The following is a 25561-nucleotide window of genomic DNA, read 5'->3' on the forward strand; positions in this document are numbered from 1 at the left end:
GGAGAGGGACAGATTCTTCAAACTTTCGAAAACTACAAGAACGATAGGGCATTCGGAAAAATTAAAAGGGAACAGATTCAGAATCAATGCTAGGAAGTTCTTCACCCCAAAGGGTGGTGAACACCTGGAATGCACTTCCAGAGGGAGTGATAGGACCGAGTATGATATTGGGGTTCAAGAAAGGATTGGATAATTTCCTGAAGGAAAAAGGGATAGAAGGGTATAGATAGAGAAATACTTTACAGGTTCTGGACCCGATGGGCCGCCGCGTGGGCGGACTGCTGGGCATGATGGACCTCTGGTCTGACCCAGCAGAGGCAATGCTTATGTTCTTATGTTAACATGCACAACCATCGCTTTCTTTTTTATGGTGAATCTCAAACATGTACAATATGGTCTCTGAATAGGTGGTTTTCAGATAACTTCCTGAAGCACAGTATAAATGTCTCTAGAAATAAAGCTTGCTTTGCTGGAGGATGAATCCTAAAGAAATGGGAGTAACCACTGTATTTCCATGGGGGATAATAGTTCTCACACATGTATGACATCATCCAACAAAGCCCTGAGCCAAACTATTATTTACAAAGCTGTCGAGCTGCGGCACACTAAACATAGTGGCCACGGCTCAAGGCATTCAAAAGTGCATGGACGTCGCCCTAATTTTGTCACACGCATGCGCGAAGGCCCTCCAGATGGGCCCTGAGCCATCAGTGGGAGGTGCAAGCAGGAAAGAGGCACGGAGAGGAGAGGTGCTAGTGCTGGCTGCTTGCCTACAGGACATGCCACTCGCCACGAGAGGCACGTCCTGTAAGCAATCAGCCGGCGCCTCTCTTTCTCGCCAGTGTGTCGCTGCACACCTGAAATCTCAGGAGGCACACAGTTTGTGATACACAGAGCTCTACCATTTATTTATTTCTAAAATTTCTTAACCGCTTATGACTAAGCGGTTTACAATTTAAAACATTCACAATGGTTCAGAGGATAACATACATAACAATACTTTCAATACAATAATTCAGAAGACAACAAACAACAATATTTTCAATACTCTACGTTTAGCTCACTAAAAATTGCAAAAAAACTGCAATAAAATTCCATATCAATTATCCCAGGACAAGCAGGCAGCTTATTCTCACATGTGGGTGACGTCATCCATGGAGCCCGGATGCGGACAGACTTGCTTGAAGAAACTCAGAATTTTCGAGTCTGCCGTACAGCGCAAGTGCCTTCCCGCCCAGCACAGGGCATGTCTCCTCGGTTCTCAGTTTTCCACGGAGCCGAGAAGTCTGTCTTTGATGCTCTGCGCTGAACTTAGTTCGCTTTGTGCCTTCTCTCACCGCAGCTCGTGTTTTATTTTCTTATTACCGTGTCACTGTGCTTTTCTTTCAGTCATTGAAAAAAAAAAAAAAGTTGAATTTTTTTCATCGAACGACGGTGGGGCCTGTCGCATGCCCTCAGCCTGTGAGCTTCGACTTTGCGGCGGCTATCTTTCCTTCTATGTCCTGGCTGCTCATGGCTTTCAAGAAGTGTAGCCAGTGTCATAGAAACATGGAGCATGACGGCAGAAAAGGGCCGTCAGCCCAACAAGTCTGCTCCCTAAAATAACCCTCCCCTTAAGCATTTCCCCAGAGTGTACCCACATGTTTATCCCATCATTTCTTGAAGTCGAGCACATTTTTGGCCTTGACAACCTGACGTGGAAGACCATTCCAACGATCAACCACCCTTTTGGTGAAGAAGTACTTCCTGATGTCGCCATGAAGTCTCCCACCCTTGAGTTTGAGCGGATGCCCTCTTGTTGCCATGGAACCCATAAGGAAAAAGATATCTTCCTCCACCTCAGTACGGCCTGTAAGATATTTGAACGTCTCTATCATGTCTCCCCTCTCTCTGCGTTCTTCGAGAGAATATAACTGCAGCCTGCTTAGACGTTCTTCATATGGGAGATCCTTGAGTCCTGAGACCATCTTAGTGGCCAAAACTGAACACAGTATTCGTGATGAGGTCTCACCATGGACCTGTACAACGGCATTATAACTTCAGGCTTTCGGCTGACAAAACTTCTTCAGATGCAACCCGCCATTTGTCTAGCTTTGGTTGAAGCTTTATCCACTTGATTGGTAGTCTTCATATCTTCACTAATGATTACACCCAGGTCCCGTTCTGCGACAGTTCTTGTTAAGGTTTCATCATTCAGGGTGTATGTTCTGCAGGGGTTACCGCTACCAAGGTGCATAACCTTACATTTTTGGCATTAAAGCTCAGTTGCCAAGTACTAGACCATTTTTCTAGTAAAAGTAGGTCCTGCCTCATATTGTCGGGCACGGTTGCTCTGTCCATTATGTTGCATAGCTTAGCGTCATCGGCGAATAATGTAATTTTATCTCAAAGTCCCTGGGGCAGATATTAAATAGTATTGGACCCAAGACCGAGCCCTGCGGCACTCCACTGGTCACTTCCGACGTTTCTGAGGGAGTACCATTTACCATAACCCTCTGAAGACTACCACTGAGCCAGTCTTTAACCCAAGCAGTCAATGTTTCTCCTAGTCCCATTGTATTCATTTTGTTCAATAACCTACGGTGTGGGACACTGTCAAAGGCTTTCCTGAAGTCCCAAAACACCACATCCAGGGACTCTCTCCTATCCAGTTGTTTCGTTACCCAGTCAAAGAAGCTTATCAGATTGGATTGACAAGACCTTCCCTTCGTAAAACCATGCTGGTGGGGATCCCTCAGCCTTTTGTCATCTAGAATCATATCCAATCTGTTTTTAATCAACGTCTTCATAAGTTTGCATACTATTGATGTGAGACTCATCGGTCTGTAATTTTCAGCCTCTGACCTGCATCCCTTTTTGTGGAGCGGAATGACGTTAGCAGTCTTCCAGTCCAAGGGGACTTTTCCCTTGTTTAGGGAAAGATTGAAAAGCGCTGCTAACGGCTCTGCCAGGACATCTCTCAATTCCCGAAGTACCCTGGGGTGTAGATTATCCGGTCCCATGGCTTTGTTCACTTTTAGCCTCGATAGCTCATGGTAGACGCTGCTCGCGGTAAATTCAAAATCCCGGAACGGGTCCTCCGAGCACTCCCTTGGCTGCAGCTGCGGTCCAGATCCCGGCACCTCACAGGTAAAGACCGAGCAGAAGTAACCATTGAGTAGTTAGGCTTTATCTAAGTCTGAGTCTACATAGTTACCATCAGGTTTCCTGAGGCGCACAATGTCGTCTGTGTTCTTTTCTCTGTCACTAACATACCTGAAAAATGATTTATCCCCTTTTTTAATATGCCTAACTATTTTTTCTTCCATCCGGAAGATTTCACCAGATAGGCTTTTTTAGTTTCCGGTCGTTGTGATTGTTTGTAGGATACAAATGGTCTTTTCTTCTGCTTTACTAGTTCTGAGATCTCTGCGGAGAACCACTGGGGTTTATTATTTCTCCTTCGTTTACTCACAGTTTTTATGTAGAGGTCAGTTGCTTCCTGCAGGGTAGATTTCAGAGCCGACCACAGTACCTCCACATTGTCCGTCGTATCCTGATTTTGCAGCGCCTCATAGACAAAATCTCCCATGCTCTGAAAGTTAGCTCCCTTAAAGTTAAGGACCTTTGTCGATGTATTTGACCTAGTGACTCCCTTCCTGAGATGAAACCATACCATGTTGTGGCCAAAGCGTGGGATCTCCCTCACTCACCCACATGTCCTCAGAGCCTTTAGCCTTAGCAAGTGGTCCAGTTTCAGACTCGGATCTACAATTGCAGGCTACCATCAAGACCATTTTAAAGCGGGAATTTGTTCAGTTACTGACCAAATATAGTCCTGCCTCGACTCTGCTTCCTGCAGTCCAGCCTGGGCACTCAACAGTCTCACAAGAGGTTGAGTCCTTGCCTGTGCGTCGAGCTGAATCTACACACTCTATGCAAGGAGTCCAGTCTTTGCGAGTGTCTGGTCTGGAATCTTCACACTCTATGCAGGGAGTCGAGTCTTTGCGAGTTTCTCGTCTAGAATCCTCACACTCCATACAAGGAGCTTAGTCTATGGGAGTGCTTCGAGATACTTCGATCCAGATCAAGGAGTCTATGGGACTTCGATCTACAGCTTCCAGCCCTATATTCTCACATAAGGCATTGCCCGTTTCGAGGCATAGGGTGAAGTCTCCTCGACCTCGCACGAGACCTGCTTCCAGGCAGCACTCTCATTGCCGGTCAAGGCCCTTATTGAGGCACTCATCGAGGCACAGGTCCTCCTCCAGAGAGAAGCCTTCCTCGTCCAGACCTTCCAGCTCTTCGAGGCCTCCAACTCCTCGATCCAGGACACCAATAGCAGAACCTGAGGGTTTCGCTTCTCCCAGTGCCTCGTCCCAGTCTGCTTATTCGCTGGGATAGCAATACTCCAGAGAGGCCTCGCCTTTGTTTTCCACTGCGCGGTGTGGCAGACTCGAAACTTCTGAGTTTTTTCAAGCAAGTCTGCTTGCGAGGCTGTCCACATCCGGGCTCTATGGATGACAGAATAGCTGCCTTCTGCCCCTGGATAACACCTGTTACGGTAAGTAACTGTGCTTTCTCAATAAATCTAAGACGCAGGCCATAATAAGATTCCTCTTCTGCTCAGTCTTCACCTGTGAGGCACCGGGACACGGTCCCCAGTTGAAGGCAACACAAAGCACAGAAGACCTGTTTCAGAATTTTGAGTTCACACCAGGTGAAGTTTACAGTGAACTGGCAAGACTCAAGGTGAACAAAGCCATGGGACCAGACAATTTGCACCCAAGAATGCTCAGAGAATTGAGCGATGTCCTGGCGAAACCGTTGGCTGAGCTATTCAATCTCTCCCTAAGTAAGGGGAAAGTTCCCCTGGACTGGAAATTAGCTAATGTCGTTCCTCTGCATAAAAAGGGTTGCAGGGCAGAGGCTGTGAATTATAGACCGGTGAGTCTCACATCAATAGTGTGCAAACTCATGGAAACACTAATTAAAAGCAAATTGGACACGATCTTGAATGAAGGGAATCTTCGGGATCCCAGTCAGCATGGATTCACCAAGGGTAGGTCCTGCCAATCCAATCTCATCAGCTTCTTTGACTGGGTAACAAGAAAGTTGGACTTGGGAGAGTCTTTGGATGTCGTGTACCTGGACTTCAGGAAAGCTTTTGACAGTGTCCCACACCGCAGGCTGCTAAGCAAGATGGAATCGATGGGGTTAGGAGAGACACTAACTGCATGGGTCAATGATTGGCTGAGTGGCAGACTTCAGAGGGTGGTGGTTAATGGTACCCTCTCTAAAACATCGGAGGTGACCAGTGGAGTGCCGCAGGGCTCGGTCCTGGGTCCACTCCTTTTCAACATATTCATAGGGGATCTGACTCAAGGGCTTCAAGGTAAAATAACACTATTCGCCGATGACGCCAAACTATGTAATATAGTAAGTGAATGCAGTTTACAGAATTATATGGCACAGGACCAAAGTTGGTCCTCAACCTGGCAGCTAGGCTTCAATGCTAAGAAATGTAAGGTCATGCACCTCGGAAGCGGAAATCCATGCAGGACGTACTTCTTGAACGGAGAAACTTTAACTAGGACTTCAGCAGAACGAGATTTAGGAGTAATCATCAGTGCAGACATGAAAACTGCCAATCAAGTGGAGAAGGCTTCATCTAAGGCAAGGCAGATATTGGGTTGTATCAATAGAAGTTTCGTCAGCCGAAAGCCTGAAGTCATAATGCCGTTGTACAGGGCCATGGTGAGACCTCATCTGGAGTATTGTGTGCAATTCTGGAGGCCACATTACAGTAAAGATGTGCGCAGAATTGAATCGGTTCAACGGACGGCCACCAGGATGATCTCGGGGCTCAAGGGTCTCTCGTACGAAGAGAGACTGAACAAATTGCAGCTCTACACTCTTGAGGAACGTAGGAAGAGGGGAGACATGATCGAAACATTTAAGTACCTCACGGGACGTGTCGAAGTGGAAGATGATATTTTCTTTCTTAAGGGACCCTCGGCCACAAGAGGGCACCCACTCAAACTCAGGGGCGGAAAATTTCATGGTGACACCAGAAAGTATTTCTTCACAGAGAGAGTGGTTGATCATTGGAACAAGCTTCCAGTGCAGGTGATCGAGGCAGACAGCGTGCCAGACTTTAAGAATAAATGGGATACCCATGTGGGATCCCTACGAGGGTCAAGATAAGGAAATTGGGTCATTAGGGCATAGACAGGGGGTGGGTAAGCAGAGTGGGCAGACTTGATGGGCTGTAGCCCTTTTCTGCCGTCGTCTTCTATGTTTCTATGTTTCTCTTCAGGTGTCTCCCTTCAGCATAACTTCATGGTTATACTGGTGTATCTGCATCATCACACAAGGCTACCTTAGCTCCAGTTTTTTTTGCAGAGCCCACAGATTGGTTTTCTGCACATAAGATAATTTATGTTAGCTTTTTGCTAGATTGCTATCTGTTTTGGCTCAGTTTTTCCCCCTCTCCTCTTCCTCTTTTTTCCGCCCCCCCCTTTTTTTCCCAGCTAATATGCTGGGTTCCCCCCCTCTCTTAAACTTAATTGTATCCTACTACAGCACACTCTGTATGTACCCGTATTTGGCCCTTCCCTCACCTAAATTGTTATTGTAAACGAGTTTGACCCTACGATTGCTTTGTTATGTTTCCTCTTTTTCTAATCGCACTGTATGTAATTCATCTATCTGTTGTGAACCGCCTTGAACTCCCTGGGTATGGCGGTATACAAAATAAAATATTATTATTATTATTAGTCCTACACTAATACGACGTTTAGTTGAGTTTTTAAGTTAGACAGAAATTCAACCAACCTTGTAAGCTATGGCAATGTCTGAAGGCATAATGTCAAGGTCGCAAAGGGCATTGATATCTGTGGTAGTAACGCCAAAATCCATCTCTAGTATATCAGTTGAGGAAATTACACCATTAAACAGCAAAACAGGGTATATTACAGTATAAACCACAGAAAAACTCTGTGCTTAACAAAAATACCACCACTGTGGCAATGAAAAGTCATATATTTTATAACATGAAAAGTACAACTGAAGTGGAAGAAAAGACCTCAGACACCCAAGCAATTATTAAACTGTTCACCATTGGAACTAATAACTCTTCTTTATTCTGGGTTGCACATAATCACAGATCAGAAAAACCTCTACATCATAAAATTTTTTTAAACTATATAACATTTGGCTGGATAAACAGCACTTGTGTGTAACCTGTTTCGTCAGGGGATTGAAAAACTATGTGCCAACTAAAATAGAACTTTTTGTCCCCTTCATATAGATCAAGTTTCAAGTTTCAAGTTTCAAGTTTATTGACTTTTTAATATACCGACCATCACAAAGTATCTGGCCGGTTTACAATAAGATTTATAAAAATTTAAATATAAAATATAGTGAGTGAACATTAAAACATAATTTGACTAACATGAACGTGTGGATAAGAGGGGAAGGGAGGGGGAAAGTTACATATTTTAGAGAAGAAAGGGAGAAGTAGGGATGGGAAAAAACAGTTTGGGTAGGGTCGCTTTTTTAAAGCGGTTGGATATAGGAATTGGATTCGGACGAGTTTATGAATAAAGTGGATGGGGAGAAGAGGGAAGAAGAAAAAACAAAATAAAAAAAAAGACTATGATAGAGAAAATGCATCCTGAAATAGAAATGTCTTCAAATTGATCTTAAATTTATCTAAATGTTGTTCTTCTCTAAGTTGTTGAGGTAATGCATTCCATAGTGTAGGGGCAACAACTGTAAAATTTATTTTTCGAGTATTATAGTATTCTTTGATAGAAGGGATTCGTAATAGTTTTTGGTCGGTGGACCTCAGAATTCGTGGAGAGCTATGGGGGATAAGAAGTTTATGAAGGAATAGAGGCTGGTTTGTGAGATTTATTTTAAAAATAAGCAGGATGACTTTATAGGTTATGCGGTGCGCGATTGGTAGCCAGTGTGCATCTTTCAGTAGTGGAGTAACATGATCATATTTGCCTATTTTATAAATGAGGTCTTTTTCTCCACTTCCGTTATACATTTTGTATGTTCCTGCATAGATTACTAGCTTTTCATGAGTTAGTATATGTGAAACATTCTGACTAATGTAGGTGGCCTGGCAGATTTTGTTCAAGAGAAACACGATGTCTTCAAAAGGGTTACATGCTCCATTCTCTGATCCCTGGTTTCAGTAACAGAGACGTTTCTCTTTTCCAAGACAGCTGAGAGCTGCAAAACCACAGCCAGCATCCTAGTCAAAATCTAGGACAGGATTATGACTGCATTAAGGTAGACATGTCTAATATTCCAAAGTCCATTCTGGAGAACCTTATTGTTAGAGAACTAAAGTTTCATGTAAATGTTGTCTTGACATCCAAGCTTCCTCATGAAGCAGCAGTCTTATTTACATAAACTTGGAGTCAGAAAAAGAAGTTTCTATCAAACATCAGCTTTAGAGGTGAGCACACAATACTTGAATGAATATAAATTCATGGACCAATGATTTAATTTTTTGGGGTATATTAAGCAGTGATGCAGTAGTAACCTATCCTGTTTCATTAAACTTGGCCCCTCATTCTGTAACTTGGTTCCTACATTTATGTGTTGAGTGACATGTAAGTTATAGATAGAAACATTACGGCAGATAAAGGCCAAAGGGCCCATCTAGTCTGCCTATTCGCAGCACTCACTATCTCGTCCTCTCCCTAAAAGATCCCATGTGCATGTCCCAAGCTTTCTTAAATTCAGTCTTTGTCTCCACCGCCTCTACTGGGAGACTTCTACACATCTGCCACCCTTTCTGTTGACAAGTATTTCCTTAGATTACTCCTCAGCCTATCACCTCTTAACTTCATCCTATGACCTCTCATTGCAGAGTTTCCATTCAAATGAAAGAGACTTGCCTCATGCATTTTTATGCAACGTAGGTATTTAAACATCTCTATTATATCTCCCTTCTCCCGCTTTTCATCCAACGTATACTGATTGAGATCTTTAAGACTGTCCCCATACGCCTTATGACGAAGACCATGTCCCATTTTAGTAGCCTTCCTCTGGACCGACTCCATCCTTTTTGTATCTTTTTGAAGGTGCGGCCTCCAGAATTGTACACAATATTCTAAATGAGGTCTCACCAGAGTCTTATGCAGGGGCACCAATACCTCCTTTTTCCTACTGACCATACCTCTCCCTATGCACCCTAGCATCCTTCTAGCTTTCACTGTCACCTTTTCAGCCTTTTTGGTCAACTTAAGATTATCACATACTATCATACCCAAGTCCTGCTCCTCTTTTGTGCACAAAAGTTCTTCACCTCCTAAGCTGTATTATACCCTCGGGTATTTGGATTCCAAATGCTTGATCTTGCATTTCTTAAGCATTACGTCTTAGCTACCCAATTTAAGGTCAGTCTTCAAACTTTGCTAGTTCCTTTCTCATGTTGTTCACACCATCAGAAGTGTCTTGTCTATTGAAGATTTTGGTAGGACTAGCAAAGAGGCAGATCTTACCTGACAACCCTTCAGCTATATCGCTTACAAAAACGTTTTAAAGAATAGGCCTGAGGTAGGTTGGAGGTGAGTTTTGGAGGGCACATCATACAATGTAAGGAGGTTATGGTGAGATGTGTACCTGGGCCCTTTATGTGAAGTTTACTACAGTGGCATCTAGTGGCACTGCTCTGCTAAGATGTCTGTGTGGCCAATCTGCTAAGAATGTGGCCCCTCCTATGCCTCAATGGTTGTTTTTTGTGTGTTTTTCTTCTGAATGTTTTTTTAATGGCTCAAAAAGATAGATGCACTGAGGGCAAATCCATCTAGGTCAGAAACTGCTTTCATAAACTTTGAATGATTAGGTCCCTTGCTAGCTTCCTGGAGCCCTCTTCCTTAAGCATCCTAATACACTCGCTTGTAATCTCTAAAAATGATTATTGCAAGTCTCTCTATAAGGGAATATTGCAAAAGGAAATCAGATGGCTTCTACCGATTCAAAATACTTCCATCAAAATCATTACCAACTCCAAGAAATATGATCACGTTACCCCTCTACTTAAAAATGCCCATTGGCTTCCCATTGCTCATCGAATTACGTTCAAAATTGCTCTACTTACCTTTTAAAACACTTAAATCCAGAGAACCTGCCTTCCTTGACAAATTATTCAAACCCCTCTAGAACTCTTAGATCGTCCTCCCAAAATTTACTCTTTGTCTCCTCCCTCAAGACTTTCTGTACTCACCATACAACCTCGTTTGCTGTTACTGCTCCCCTTGTCTGAAACTCCTTGCCCCACCCCCCATCTCAGGGAGGAATCTAATTTAGATAAATTTAAAGAAGCTTTAAAATGTTTGTTATATAGAGATGCTTTTACGCACTGATACTGACACCTATCCTGGACTTCGTAAAGGCATCTTTGAATTATTCCTCTCCCCTCCCTTTTTGTTCTTTCCTTCTTTGTTCTCTTTTCTGACTTTACTGTAGTTCATCCCTTTCCCTTTTGTTTCTCTTTGTCTGTTTTTGTCTGTATTTTGGTTTTGTTGATTATTTTAAATTTGTAATTCCCTGTTTTTAATATTATTGTATATCACTTAGAATTTTGGCAATTAATAAAATTTTTATTAAACCTTGAAACCTAGGAAACAGCCATTTAAAAAAGAAAATACTTTTTCTGGTTTGAAAATGGTCATTTCTGTACTGGATCTTTGAATGATTTTCCCCAAATGTCCAAAATAGAATTTAGACGTCACAGTGAAAATGCCGTTCCATATCAGACAGTTTGTGCTCTCTGCCAGTTGAGCTGAGAAAGAGAAGAAACTTATAAGAAAACTTTATAAACAAATAATTTTTTTCAAAGCCTTTTGAAATGACAGTTATTTTAAGATGATTATCATTTCTCTCTCTCTCTATATATATATATTGGAGTCTTATGTTATCCACTGTAAGCCTGGCTATAGAGAGTTTGAAGAAGCATCATTACCATTACCATTTTCTACTTCCAGCTTTGTAAAAGGACCCTGACTCTTACTACTGAAGTTCTGCTGGTTAAATGTATAAAAATCACTGATGATCAAAAATGTTACATTCAGTGAAAATATGCTGTTTCCATAGTCAAAGAATAACAGAATATACCAGACCCTTACCTAATCTGCTTGTCCAAATATTTGTATTTCTTCCAAATGTGAGAGAAGCAAACCTGTTCATGGAAATCTTATTCGTAAGCTATAGGAAAATTAAGTTTTGGATGATTTGTTTTGGCATATTCTTGAACTCTTCCACTTTCAAGGACTTAGGTCATGGCAGAATAAATTTATCCGTGCAATATTATTGATGGTGCAGAAAATTATTATAATTCCCAGGTATGACGAAAGCAATGTTCCTATTCAGTTTTGACTAAAGGAATACTTTGGAACATTGCCCAGTTGTATTTAATTTTGATGACAAGACATTGTAAAACCACAAATCTAAGTCCTTGTGTTTTTAAGTATAATAACTTTATTCTTAGATCTAGCATGTAGTTAATTGGATATTCATTATTATGAACAAGGGAATATATTTGAAAGCTGCCAATAAAGGTTGCACATGATAGACAGCTTTATTGATAAACAAATGTTAATGGTCAGATTATAATAACAATGAATTTATGGAGCATATTGGTGATTCTCAGTCAGGCAAGTCTTGAAGAAATAGAAACATAGAACCATGATGGCAGATAAAGGCCAAATGGCCCATCAAGTTTGCCCATCCACAGTAACCATTATCTCTTCCTCACTCTAAGAGATCCCACTTGCCTATCCCAGGCACTCTTGAATTCAGACACAGTCTCCATTTCCACCACCTCTTCCAGGAGACTGCTCCACTCATCAACCACCCTTTCTGTAAAAAAGTATTTCCTTAGATTATTCCGGAGCCTATCACTTCTTAACTTCATCCTATGCCCTCTCATTGCGGAGTTTCCTTTCAAATGAAAGAGACTTGACTTATACACATTTATGCCATGTAGGTATTTCAACGTCTCTATCATATCTCCCCTCTCCTGCCTTTCCTCCAAAGTATACAGATTGAGATCTTGCCTTATGATAAAGATCACATACCATTTTAGTAGCCTTCCTCTGGACCGACTCCATCTTTTTAAAAATCTTTTTGAAGGTGCGGCCTCCAGAATTGTACACAATATTCTAAATGAGGTTTCACCAGAGTCTTATACAGAGTCTTATACAGAGTCAATACTTCCTTTTTCCCTTTGGCCATACCTTTCCCTATGCAACCTAGCATCTTTCTAGCTTTCTCTGTCACCTTTTCAACCTGTTTAGCCACCTTAAGTCTTCTCTTAATCAATTTAAATGCAGACTTCTTCCTCAATGAGTTTTGTACAACAGTATTGCACAAGCTTATCAGGGATTTTCAGATATCCACCCGAGTAACATATCTCAAAATCTACTAGCTATACCTTCCCTGAAAACAATAGGTACAAGAAGATTTGACATGTTTTCTGTAATTGGCCCTCAATGGTGGAACTCTCTGCCACAACACATTAAAAACGAAAAAGATCTCCTCTCTTTTAAAAAATCCTTAAAAACGCACCTTTTTAAAGATGCTTTTAACACCTAATATTTTTAGACTTTCATAATACTTTTAATTTTTTAACTACCCTGTTTCCTTCTGTTTTTCTCGATATAACAAGATGTAACTTTTACCCTCCTTCCCCTCCAACTAAAGTTTGTCTTGTCTTAAATTTTATGTTAATGAATCTGTATTTCTATAATCTTATTCTCTTTTATAATTGTGTACATCGCTTTGTAAATCGATTCAGCGATTCATCAAATATTAATAAACCTTGAACCTCATGGTGGTAAAAATCCTCATTACTCCCAGCCTGGCAAGGGGACATAACTGCTTACAAGCTAAGTTAAAACTGCATATATTCATATGGATGAGATCGTTCAAAAAGTATTCTAGATTAAAAAGTATTTATTAGAAACAAATATTTATATATAAAAAATTGAAAATGCCAGGCTCGGAGTAATGAGAATTCTTACCACCATGAGATATGTTACTCAGGTGGATAACTGAAAATCCCTGATAAGCTTGTGCATCGATGCTTCTATACTGTTGTACAATACAAATTGAGGAAGATGGTCACTTTAAGATCATCACATACAATCACACTGAAGTCCCACTCTTCACCCCCTCTGGTTTTTGCAGCCCAAATGCATGGCCTTGCATTTCTTGGCATTAAATTTTAGCTGCCAAATTTCAGACCATTCTTCAAGCTTCGCCAGGTCTTTCGTCATGTTATTCACACCATCTGGCGTGTCTACTCTATTGCAGATTTTGGTATCATCCTCAAAGAGGCAAATCTTACCCGGCAGCCCTTCAGCAATATCATTTATAAAAATGTTAAAAAGAACAGGCCCGTGAACAGAAGCTTGTGGCACACCACTGGTAACATCCCTTTCCTCAGAGCGATCTCCATTGATCACTACCCTCTGTTGCCTTCCACTCAACCAGTTCTGACCCAGCCCATCACTTTGGCACTCATCCTGAGGGCACTCAAGTTTATTTATTAGACGTCTGTTTAGAAAGATTAATTGTTTCACAATAGCATGTCATTGGAAAGAAAATATAACAAGACAATGTTAATTTATAAATACTTTTCTGAAATGGTTGAGAAAGCAGATTGATCAGGTAAACATTACCACCTTACGAATTTAAAGTTTTTAACAAAACAACATGACACATGTAAAGACTAAAATGGTTCATCCAGTCTTCCCATTCAAGATTCTTCTACTTTTGGTACATGAGCATATATGTCTTTCCTACATGTCTTGCCTTTTTATTTGAGCTCTGAGCCTTTTCTTTATTAATACCCTCCTTATCTGTCAAAAGTCAGCACATAAAAATAGGCCATTATCAGGCTTTATATTCAGCTTTGAATCTTACAGAATCAGATGGCTTTAGGTTAACAGAGGAGAAAAAGGCAGTCCAGTTGTGCCCTGTTTCTTTTGGCGAGTGAGCTGGTCGTAAAACATTACCCTGACTAGAGAGTTGCATGGGGACAGAAATCCCACCCATCCCCGCGAGGAATCCCCTCCGTCCCCGCCCATCCCATGAAACTTCAGAACTAGTTATTTCATTTAATTATGAATTAAAGGTTCTGGTAGATACCCATTTACAAATAAGCAAAGACACTTTAATTTGGAAATATTAATTGGGAAGAATACATACAAACGAATTTCTACCAGAGCCTCTAATATAAATATAAATACTCAGCTGATGACTTCCTTTGCAGTTGGCTGGGGGTCCCTTTTGCCAAGCTTGGCAGGCAGCAGTAGCGTCCCTGAGTCACAGATGCTGGCACCTCAATGGCTCATGGATGCTGCCAGCGACTGCGCGCTTGGTGGAGGGGAGTTCTGGCCGTCTCTAGAGGAGGTCCTCTGCTGGCGGTGCTTGGGATCCCCACCAGTCACAGCAAGGTTCAGCAAGTACTTCAACACTGTAGAAATAAAACTAGAAATGCATTTCCTTTTCTTTTGAACACAATACAAAGACATCTGCTATATACATTTCCCAAAGCTAACATATTGTAGTCAATAAATTCTGTTTTTTACCTTTTGTTGTCTGGAGACTTATTTTTCCATAAAGTTGGTCCCAGTTTCTTTTTTCCGCTTTCCCATCTTCTGTAAATTCTTCTGTTGCTGTCCATTGGTTCCTCCTACCATGGTCCAGCATTTATCCCTTTCTCATCTTTCGCCCATGCCCACATTTCTCCTTCAATCACCCTTCTCCAGCACTATGCCATATCTCTCCCTCTATTCCTTTCACCACTATGTCCAACATTCCTCCCTCTTGCATCCATTTCAATCTGTCCCACTGTTCCCTTTCCACCACAATATTTCTCCCTCTCATCTGTTCCTCACCCCCTCCCTGTGACCAAAAATTCAACTTTCTTCCATTCCCTGTGTACACAATCATCTCTTTCCTTCTCACTGACACACCCATGCCTAATTCTTCCTTTCTATTTCCTCCCCCACCTTAGCATCTTTCCCTCCCTTCCTCTCTCCCAAGTTCATGCCTTGTGTCCAAAAACGCACTCCTTTCCCCACCTCAGCATCTCTTTCCCTCCCTTTCTCCCAAGTTCACGCCTTGTGTCCAAAAACGCACTCCCTTCCCCACCTCAGCATCTCTTTCCCTCCCTTTCTCCATCCTTTCTCCCAAGTTCATGCCTTGTGTCCAAAAACACACTCCCTTCCCCCTTTTGTGTTCCGCGTTTGCCTCCCATGTTCGACCTCCTTCTGTCCCTCATTTGCCTCCCATGTTCGTGTCCAGCAACTTTCTCATCCAACTTTCCCATCTGCCAGCAACTTTCTCATCCAAATGGAGCTCTGGGAGGTAGCTGGAACCGCGAGGCTCATCTTCTTTTCCTGCCTACCCTGCAACAGCACACATAGCCGACCGTAAGTCTTCCCCGCTGTCAGTGTTGACGTTGGAAGGAGGGAGGGCTTTGCTTAAGCCCTCCCTCCAACGTCAGCGCTGACAGCGGGGAAGATTTCCAGTCGGCTATGTGTGCTGCTGCAGGGCAGGTAGGAAAAGAAGATGAGCCTCGCGGTTCGAGTTGCATCGAACCCCGCGGGATCCCTGCAACCCGAAGGGGAAACCCACGGGTCCTGCGGGATTCCCGTCGTCCCTGTTTAGCTCTCAAACCCTGACTTCTCTGTCCTTTCGATTCAGCTTGTCTTTCTTTCTTTTTTTTTTTTTTTTAGCTAATAGGAAGGAGAAAGCAAATGACTAAACTTTTATCTCCTTCTTTGAAAGGGTAGAGACAGAAGATATAAGTTGCACTTAATCGAAGCTAAATGGTAGATTTTTTTCTCCATCTTCAGCAAATGGGATGCAAATAAAAGAAAATGGCCCTGCTCAACTCCAGGCTCCTTTCTTTTTCCTGTGAGGAAGGGAGTAGGGTGAATAGAGGCAAATGCCATGGTTTATTTATCCAGTCAGCAGGTGGGGAAAGAGGGAGGTTGTCACAACTTACCCTGACCCTTCTGTAATAAACAAGCAGACAGGCAGGCTGAATATATCCATGGGATGGTGTGCATCTATCAAAGAAGGAAAGAAGTGTCTTTGTCAGCAGGCTGGCTAATCTGCTAAAGAGGGCTTTAAACTAGAAGTATGGGGCAGGGTGATCAAAGCTACCGGGTGAGTATAAGCCCTGAGGTAAGTAAATCACTTAATATCTCTACACAAATGGGAAAAAGTGGCAATGTATATACTAATGCTCGAAGCATGGGAAACAAGATTCTGGATCTAGAAGCTGTGATGGAAGAAGAGGAGTTGGATATAGTGGCGATCACAGAGACATGGTTCAAGGAGAACCATGACTGGGATGTAGTTATACTGGGCTATAATCTGTTCAGGAAAGACAGGATAGGAAGAAAAGGAAGGGGAGTAGCATTATATGTTAAAGATCATATTAAAGCCACACAATTGCAGGGCAAGGAAGAGGCACTGCGGATCAATTTGGAAAGAGGGAATAGTGAATACATTTACATTGATGTGATATACAGACCTCCTTCACAGATGAAAGAAGTAAATAGAGATTTAATAGTAGATATTCAGAATATATCTAAAAAAAGGGGAAGTTATTGCTAATAGGTGTTATCCCAGGACAAGCAGGCAGGTATTCTCACTAGTGGGTGATGTCATCCGACAGAGCCCCGATACGGACATCTTGAAAGCATGTCTTGCTTGAAGAAACTTAGAAGTTTCGAGATGCCCACACCGCGCATGCGCCAGTGCCTTCCCGCCCGATGTACCGGGCGTGTCTCCTCAGTTCTTTTCTTTCTGCGGAGCTGAGAAGTTATCTTCAATCTGCGCTGACTGAATTTCAGTTTTTCTTTGCCTTCTTTGACCCGCGTTTTGGTTTATTTCTTTGAATTCACTTTACTTTCCTTTATTTAAAAAAAAAAAAAAAAAAAAGTTCAAAATTATTTCTTCCGGCGGTTCGGCCGGCCCGGCCTCGTGGCTGCGGCCTACCTCTTTCGACATTGCAGCGTCGATTTTCCGGCCTATGTCACGGCCAATCACCGGTTTTAAAAAGTGCAGCAAGTGCCAGCGTGCGATTTCGTTGACGGACCCGCATCGACACTGCCTTCAGTGTCTTGGTCCGGACCACGTTCCGAAATCGTGCAGGCCTTGTTCCACGCTCACTGCGCGCTCGTTTAAGCGGCGTTGCTTACTTTGGGAGTCGATGTTCAAGATGGAGACTGCCAAGGATCTGTCTGCTTCTACATCTGCTGAGGTTTCACCGATTCGCTCGAAACCTGCATCGACGACTTCCGCATCCGGCATCGTGAAGCCAGCATCGTTTACACCAGCTGCGGCTTCCAGTTCCGCTGCGGCGCCTGCCTCTGTCTCTTCGGTTCAGGTACCGCCTTCCACTGTCCCTCCCGTGGTCATCAAGGTGCCCAAAGCTACTAAGCAGAAGCACTTGGCCGCGAAGGAGCGCGAAGACCGTGCAGGAGGACCCCCTTTCGGTGCGGATCCCTCCATATCGGCTTCGCTTCGATCCCTGCTGGAAGCTCAGTTTGTCGAGCTTATGCACACTATGGGACCCCGGCTTATCGCCAACATTCAGGGTGAAGTCCGAGCACCGGTCCCTGAGGGCGGTCCGCCCCCTCCCCCTCGCCGTTCGATCTCGCTGCTCGACGAGGGGGATCGGCGGAGGGCGGCGGATGCCTCCAGGAGGGCTTCCCTTCCTGATATGCCACCTTTAGAGCCCATTACTCCTCCAAGGCAACAGGGCGCTGGGACGGTCCCTGATATTCGGAGTCCTGGGCATACTGCATCGCAGGAAGAGTTCTTCCGCACTCCATACCAGACTTGGGTGGCGCTGCGTGAGTCCGCGTCCTTGCCACCTCTGCGATCCACCGCTTCGAGCCCCATCCATTCCTTAGAGACTTCGGGGGATCGTGCGATGCACAGAAGTTCTCGCTCCCCATCCCGGCACCGGGAGGGGCATCGTTCTCGTCATTCATCTCGACACTCCTCACGTCATTCGGAAGTGTCCCCACAGAAAAAGATGCAACGTTTGGGATACTCATCGTCCGATGTTTCCCAACAGGAGGGACCAGAGTATGAGGAACCATCTACCTCTTATTCTCCATGCCGGTCTCAGCTCTCCCTAGACCCGGAGGCTTCCACTTCGTCTAGTCCGTCTCGGCGGCCGGCCTTGGCGGACCAATTGTCTTTCTCATCTTTTCTCCGACAGATGGCGGATGACTTAGATGTGACTTTGGATACTGGATCTAAATATTCTAAAGAGTATTTGGATACGATGCATTTGCCTCACCCTCCGGCGGAGACTCTTCGGCTTCCTTTGCATAAATTGCTGGACCAGACTTTCATGCGCTGTTTTGAGACACCGTATTCTATCCCTGCGGTTCCCAGCAAGCTGGATGCTCGATACCGCATCGTTCACCACAAGGGGTTTGAGGGAGCTCAACTTTCTCATCAGTCTCTGCTGGTCGAGTCTTCTCTCAAGCGTTCTCACCCTTCCCAGGTCTACGCTTCTGTGCCTCCGGGCAGGGAGGGGAGAACGATGGACAAGTTTGGTAGACGAGTTTACCAAAATTCGATGATGGCGACTCGAGTGCTCAATTACAATTTCTTCTTCTCTTCTTATTTGGATTTCTTCTTGCCGGTCCTCCGCAAGTTCTTCCCTTTCATCGATGCTGAAGCTCGTTTCCAGTTTGAGGAGGTGGTGGCAACCCTGTCCCAGTTGCGGCTGCAGCTGATGCAATCCTCCTACGATGCCTTCGAGCTCTCGGCACGTGCTGCGGCCTGCTCAGTCGCCATGCGTCGCCTGGCCTGGCTTCGCACTATTGATATGGATCCGAACCTCCAAGACAGATTGGCTAATGTGCCTTGTGCGGGAGCGGATCTGTTCGATGAGTCTATCGAGACTGTCACTAAAAAGCTTTCGGACCACGAGAAGTCTTTTCAATCCATTCTGCGTCCTACGCCTAAGCCTCAACAGTCTCGTCCATCTAGACCGCCTCAAATCTACCAGAGGCGTTATCAACCAAGACAGGCTCCCCTAGCGAGACAGCCTGCGAAGAGGCAGCCTCCACAGAAGTCTCAGCAGCCGGCTGCACCCAAGGCCACTCAGCCCTTTTGACTCTCTTCCAGGGAGCATAACCGACGTTCTGTCTTCCCTTGTTTTTCCCATCGGGGGTCGACTCCACCATTTTTATCATCAATGGGAGTCGATCACCTCGGACCTTTGGGTCCTTACCATCGTAAGAGAGGGATACTCTCTTCATTTCCAACGGGTCCCCCCGGACCACCCTCCAAGAGAGTATCCTTCCAACTCGATGCAGACCGCTCTTCTTCTACAGGAGGCGCAGGCTCTGCTTCGGCTTCGAGCCGTCGAGCCGGTGCCAGTAGATCAGCAAAACCGGGGGTTCTACTCCCGGTATTTCTTGGTTCCGAAGAAGACGGGCGATCTGCGTCCCATTTTGGACCTTCGAGTCCTCAACAAGTTTTTGGTCAAGGAGCGGTTCCGCATGCTGACCCTTGCCTCTCTCTACCCCCTACTCGAGCAGAACGATTGGTTATGCTCTCTGGACCTCAAGGAGGCCTACACTCACATCCCGATTCATCCGGCCTCCCGCAAGTTCCTCAGATTTTGGGTGGGACATCTACATCTGCAGTATCGAGTGCTTCCATTTGGCCTTTCCTCTTCGCCCAGAGTCTTCACGAAGTGTCTGGTGGTGGTGGCCGCTGCACTCCGGAACATGGGTCTTCAGGTGTTTCCATACCTCGACGACTGGCTCATCAAGGCCCCGTCGGCCCCAGAGGTCATTTCGGCGACCTTGACCACGATTTGTTTTCTGCAGAGCTTGGGCTTCGAGATCAACTTTCCCAAGTCACATCTTCAGCCCACCCAGACTCTCCCCTTCATCGGGGCGGTCCTGGATACCATCCAACTTCGAGCGTTCCTCCCTCTTCAGCGCATGGATGCTCTTCTTCTACTCTGCCAGTCGGTGTCTTCTCGCCCGTCCATCTCAGCGAGACACATGATGGTCCTCTTGGGTCACATGGCATCCACAGTTCATGTGACGCCTTTTGCCAGACTACATCTCAGAATTCCTCAATGGACCTTGGCATCTCAGTGGACTCAGGTCTCCGACCCATTGTCCCGACACATTGTAGTCACTCCTGCTCTATGGCAGTCTCTTCTTTGGTGGATGACCTCTTCGAATCTATCCAGAGGTTTGCTGTTTCACTCTCCTCCCCACCAGAAGGTTCTCACGACCGATTCATCGAACTATGCATGGGGAGCTCATCTGGATGGTCTTCGCACTCAGGGGTTCTGGACCAGTGCGGAGCGACTCCATCAAATCAATCTTCTGGAGCTCAGAGCCATCTTCAATGCTCTTCAGGCTTTTCAACATCTCCTTCACGACATGGTGGTCCTAATTCGCACCGACAATCAGGTCGCCATGTATTATGTAAACAAGCAAGGAGGCACGGGCTCGGCCTCCCTTTGCCAGGAAGCTCTTCGAGTCTGGGATTGGGCGGTCCGCCACAACACCTTCCTCAGGGCTGTCTACATTCAGGGGAAGGACAATGTCTTGGCAGACAAATTGAGCCGTCTTCTCTAACCTCACGAATGGACGCTCAATTCCAAACCCCTTCAGCAGATATTTGCACAATGGGGGACACCTCAGATAGACCTCTTTGCAGCCCCCCACAACTTCAAGCTGCCTCAGTTTTGCTCCAGGATCTACACTCCTCTCCGCCTCGAGGCAGACGCCTTTCTACTGGAGTGGGGGAATCGCTTCCTTTATGCGTTTCCTCCCTTTCCTCTCATTCAGAAGACTCTGGTCAAGTTAAGATCAGACCGTGCCACCATGATCCTGATTGCTCCTCGGTGGCCCAGACAACCTTGGTTCTCCCTCATACTTCAACTCAGCAGCAGGGAACCAATACTTCTTCCAGTGTTTCCTTCACTGCTTACTCAACATCAAGGTTCACTGCTTCATCCCAACCTGCAGTCTCTCCACCTGACAGCTTGGTTCCTTTCAACATAACCCCTCACCAGTTCTCTCAGGCTGTGAGGGAGGTCTTGGAGGCTTCCAGGAAGCCTGTTACTCGACAATGCTATTCCCAAAAATGGACGAGATTCTCGACCTGGTGTATTTCCAATGCTACAGAACCTCAGAAAGCTTCTCTATCGTCTGTATTGGACTATCTTCTACACCTGTCCCAGTCTGGTCTCAAGTCTACTTCTATACGAGTCCACCTGAGTGCTATTGCGGCTTTCCATCAGCCTCTACAGGGGAAACCTTTGTCTGCTCATCCTGTGGTTTCCAAATTTATGAAAGGACTTTTTCATGTCAATCCTCCTATCAAACCTCCTCCTGTGGTTTGGGATCTCAATGTTGTCCTGTCTCATCTTATGAAGCCTCCGTTTGAACCTCTCAAAACGGCTCCTCTTAAGTATCTCACCTGGAAGGTGGTTTTCCTGGTGGCCCTCACGTCAGCTCGCCGAGTCAGTGAGCTTCAGGCCCTAGTGGCAGATCCACCCTTCACTGTATTCCATCATGACAAGGTGGTTCTCCGTACTCATCCAAAATTCTTACCTAAAGTGGTCTCTGAATTTCACATCAATCAATCCATCGTGCTTCCAGTGTTTTTTCCAAAGCCTCATTCTCATCCTGGAGAATCTGCTTTGCACACTCTGGACTGTAAACGTGCTCTGGCTTTCTACTTGGATCGCACAAAGCCACACAGAACTGCACCTCAACTTTTCGTCTCCTTTGATCCAAGCAAGTTGGGACGACCTGTATCGAAGCGCACCATCTCTAACTGGATGGCGGCTTGTATCTCTTCCTGCTATGCCCAGGCTGGATTATCCCTTCCCTGTAAGGTCACAGCCCACAAGGTCAGAGCAATGGCAGCCTCTGTAGCCTTCCTCAGATCGACACCAATTGAGGAGATTTGTAAGGCTGCCACTTGGTCCTCGGTTCATACCTTCACCTCTCATTATTGTCTGGATACTTTCTCCAGACGGGATGGACAGTTTGGCCAAACTGTATTACAAAATTTGTTTTCTTAAGTTGCCAACTCTCCCACCATCCCATTGGGGTTAGCTTGGAGGTCACCCACTAGTGAGAATACCTGCCTGCTTGTCCTTGGATAAAGCAATGTTACTTACCGTAACAGTTGTTATCCAGGGACAGCAGGCAGCTATTCTCACGTCCCACCCACCTCCCCTGGGTTGGCTTCTCAGGCTAGCTACCTGAACTGAGGAGACACGCCCGGTACATCGGGCGGGAAGGCACTGGCGCATGCGCGGTGCGGGCATCTCGAAACTTCTAAGTTTCTTCAAGCAAGACATGCTTTCAAGATGTCCGTATCGGGGCTCTGTCGGATGACATCACCCACTAGTGAGAATAGCTGCCTGCTGTCCCTGGATAACAACTGTTACGGTAAGTAACATTGCTATTTTAACATGCTGGATGTTGATTGGGGTATCCCTATTGTGGGGTCTTCTAGAAGTAGGGAGATTCTGGATTCTCTACAAGGAGAACTGTTCCAGCAGTTGGTAATGGAACCCACAAGGATGGGGGTCATACTGTACTTAGTACTTACAAACGGGGACAGTGTTTCTGATGTTACAGTGGGTGATCATCTGGCATCCAGTGATCATTGCATGGTGCATGGTCTTCTTGATAAGGCAAATGGGGACAGACTTAAAGATCTCAATCTGTATACTTTGTAGGAAAGGCAGGAGAGGGGAGATACTTTTAAATACTTATGCAATATAAATGTGCATAAGTCGAGTCTCTTTCATTTATAAGGAAACTCTGCAACGAGAAGGGCATAGGATGAAGTTAAGAGGTGATAGGCTCCGGAGTAATCTGAGGAAATACATTTTTACGGAAAGGGAGGAGATGGTGGAAACGGAGACTGTGTCTGAATTCAAGAGGGCCTGGGGTAGGCATGTGGGATCTCTCGAAGAGAGAGAGATAATGGTTGCTGCGGATAGGCCATTTGGCCTTTATCTGCCATCATGTTTCTATGTTAAACCTGTGTACTTATGAATGTAATAGCTTTGTTAACTAACTAACTAAAAGTCAGATGCAATATCTCCAGTGCAGTGGTTCTCAACCCAGTCTTTGGGATATACATAGCCAGTCAGGTTTTCAGGATATCCACAATGAATATGCATGAAATAGGTCTTCACACAGTGGAGGTAGTGCATGCAAATCAATGTCATATCTATTCATTGTGAGTATTCTGAAAACTTGACTGGCTAGGTGTGTTGTGAAGACAGAGTTGAGAACCCCTGCTCTAGTGGTATGAATAAAGAAATTTGATCTACCTGTACCAGAAATGGTTTTAAAGGGAGATGATATGCAGGAACTGATAGAAAGCTTGGTAAATTTGGAAGAGGTACTGAACCAAATTGATAAGTTAAAGAGTGATAAATTACCTGGACCGGATGGTATACACCCCAGGGAACTGAAAGAACTCAAACATGAAATTGTTGATCTATTGTTAGTGATCTGTAATGTGGTGTTAAAATCGTCTGTAGTACTTGAAGATTGGAGGATGGCCAATGTAATGTCAATTTTTGAAAAGGGTTCCCGGGTGATCCAGTAAGCCTGACTTCATTGCTGGGCAAAATAGTAGAAACTATTAGAAAGAATAAAAGTATGAAACACACAAACATAATGGAACAGAGTCAACTGGGATTCAGCCAAAGGAAGTCCTACCTCACTAATTTGCTTCATTTTTTGAGGGTGTGAATAAACAAGTAGATAACGGTTAGCCGGATGATGCATCTAGATTTTCAGAAAGCTTTAGACAAAATTTCTCATGAAAGACTCCTGAGAAAATTTTTTTTAAAAGTAATGGGATAGGAGGCAATGTTCTTTTGTGGATTAGGAATGTGTTATTATACAGAAAAAAAGAGGGTAGGGTTGGTTAAATTGCATTTTTTTTCTCAGTGGAGGAGGGTGGAGTGCCACAGGGATCTGGGTCCAGTGCTATTTAACACTTATAAATGATGACACTGATTCACGATTGACACGCAATAGAAACATAGAAATAGACGGCAGATAAGGGCCACGGCCCATCTAGTCTGCCCACCCCAAAGACCCTCCCCTACCTTTCTCTGTGAATAGATCCCAGGTGTCTGTCCCATTTGGCCTTAAAATCAGGCACGCTGCTGGCCTCAATAACCTGAAGTGGAAGACTATTCCAGCGATCAACCACCCTTTCGGTGAAAAATAATTTCCTGGTGTCCCCGTGCAGTTTCCCGCCCCTGATTTTCCACGGATGCCCCCTTGTTGCCGCTGGACCCTTGAAAAAGAAGATATCTTCTTCCACCTCGATGCGGCCTGTGAGATACTTGAATGCAATCAGCATCCTTTAGAGATAAGGACCAAGCTAAGGTGAGCTGGCCTATGAAATTCTCTATGTTGGGCTGAAGAAAGATGAGGGATTCAGGGGCTCTGCATACAGCTGAGCAGTAGCAGATGGATCAAGCAACCTACATGACATTTAACACAGCCTAACTGGTCCAGCAGTTTATGTGGGACCAATTAGAGCCAAGTAGTACTAGTGGACCACACTGGTTTGAATGTACCAGAGTTCCAAAGTAAAGAAAAAAGCAGCCATGGTGAAAAGTCAACTTCCGTCCTTCCCTTAAATTGATATTCATATCAAAGCATAGTCTGATATGATTTATTGCAAAAAAAATATTTGAGGGATGATGACAAAAGTGAATCTGCTTTTAAGAAGTTTTATTTTTCTTATGAATATAATGGCGTAACTGTCATGTTGTGCTTTCAAGTCATTTTACACAAACATAAGCAATACAGTTGACTTTCACGAATAGTAGGGATATAAAATTTTTAAAAAGGTTTTATTTTTATGTCTGAAGAGGATTTTTTGTCTGAAGAGGATTTTTTGGATTTTTTTTTAAACAAGGCACTCTTTGATCTCTTTCTCTCAAACCAGATGATTGCATTTTAACAAAAAGCCACCCCTTTCAGCTACAGAGCTGTGAACAGTCAGACTGCTAAAGGATCTCATGTTTGTATAGTTTAGCCATTTGTGGCGCCACCAAGTTCGAGTTCGCCTCATACTATATGCGTCTCAAAGAAGAGTGCAAGAACTGCCTACACAGGCAATTATACAGAACTTGATAGATAAAATACAACCAAATCAAAACAGACGGTTTTCAATAGCTCATGAGAGAGTTATAATTTCCATATGCTGCAATGGTTTTAACATGATGAAGCTGCTGACTCTGCTAATTGTATGTGAACTACTACATTTGTTATTTATCTTTGCATATTTGGTTCAGATGATTTTAATTTAGAAAACCTTGAGGTTTAAATCTTAGCCAACAATTTGTGTGTGTGTGGGGGGGGAGGGGGGGAAATCTTTCTGCACATTTTGAGATATGCTGTATTGTTTTGCTGATTCAGTAGTTCCATTGGTTTAGAAACCTCATCCTTTCTGTTGTGGTTCTGTGCATATTAAGTCAACG

At 44.3% G+C, this 25561-nt stretch overlaps 1 protein-coding gene across 3 annotated transcripts in view; it reads left to right on the forward strand.

Moving 5' to 3' along the window:
• Positions 1–25561, forward strand: part of CENPP (centromere protein P) — a 366797-nt gene that overhangs the window by 299470 nt on the left and 41766 nt on the right. The gene's annotated exons all lie outside the window — the stretch shown is intronic.

The sequence above is a fragment of the Geotrypetes seraphini genome, chromosome 17, assembly GCF_902459505.1.
Source record: "Geotrypetes seraphini chromosome 17, aGeoSer1.1, whole genome shotgun sequence".
NCBI lineage: Eukaryota > Metazoa > Chordata > Amphibia > Gymnophiona > Dermophiidae > Geotrypetes > Geotrypetes seraphini.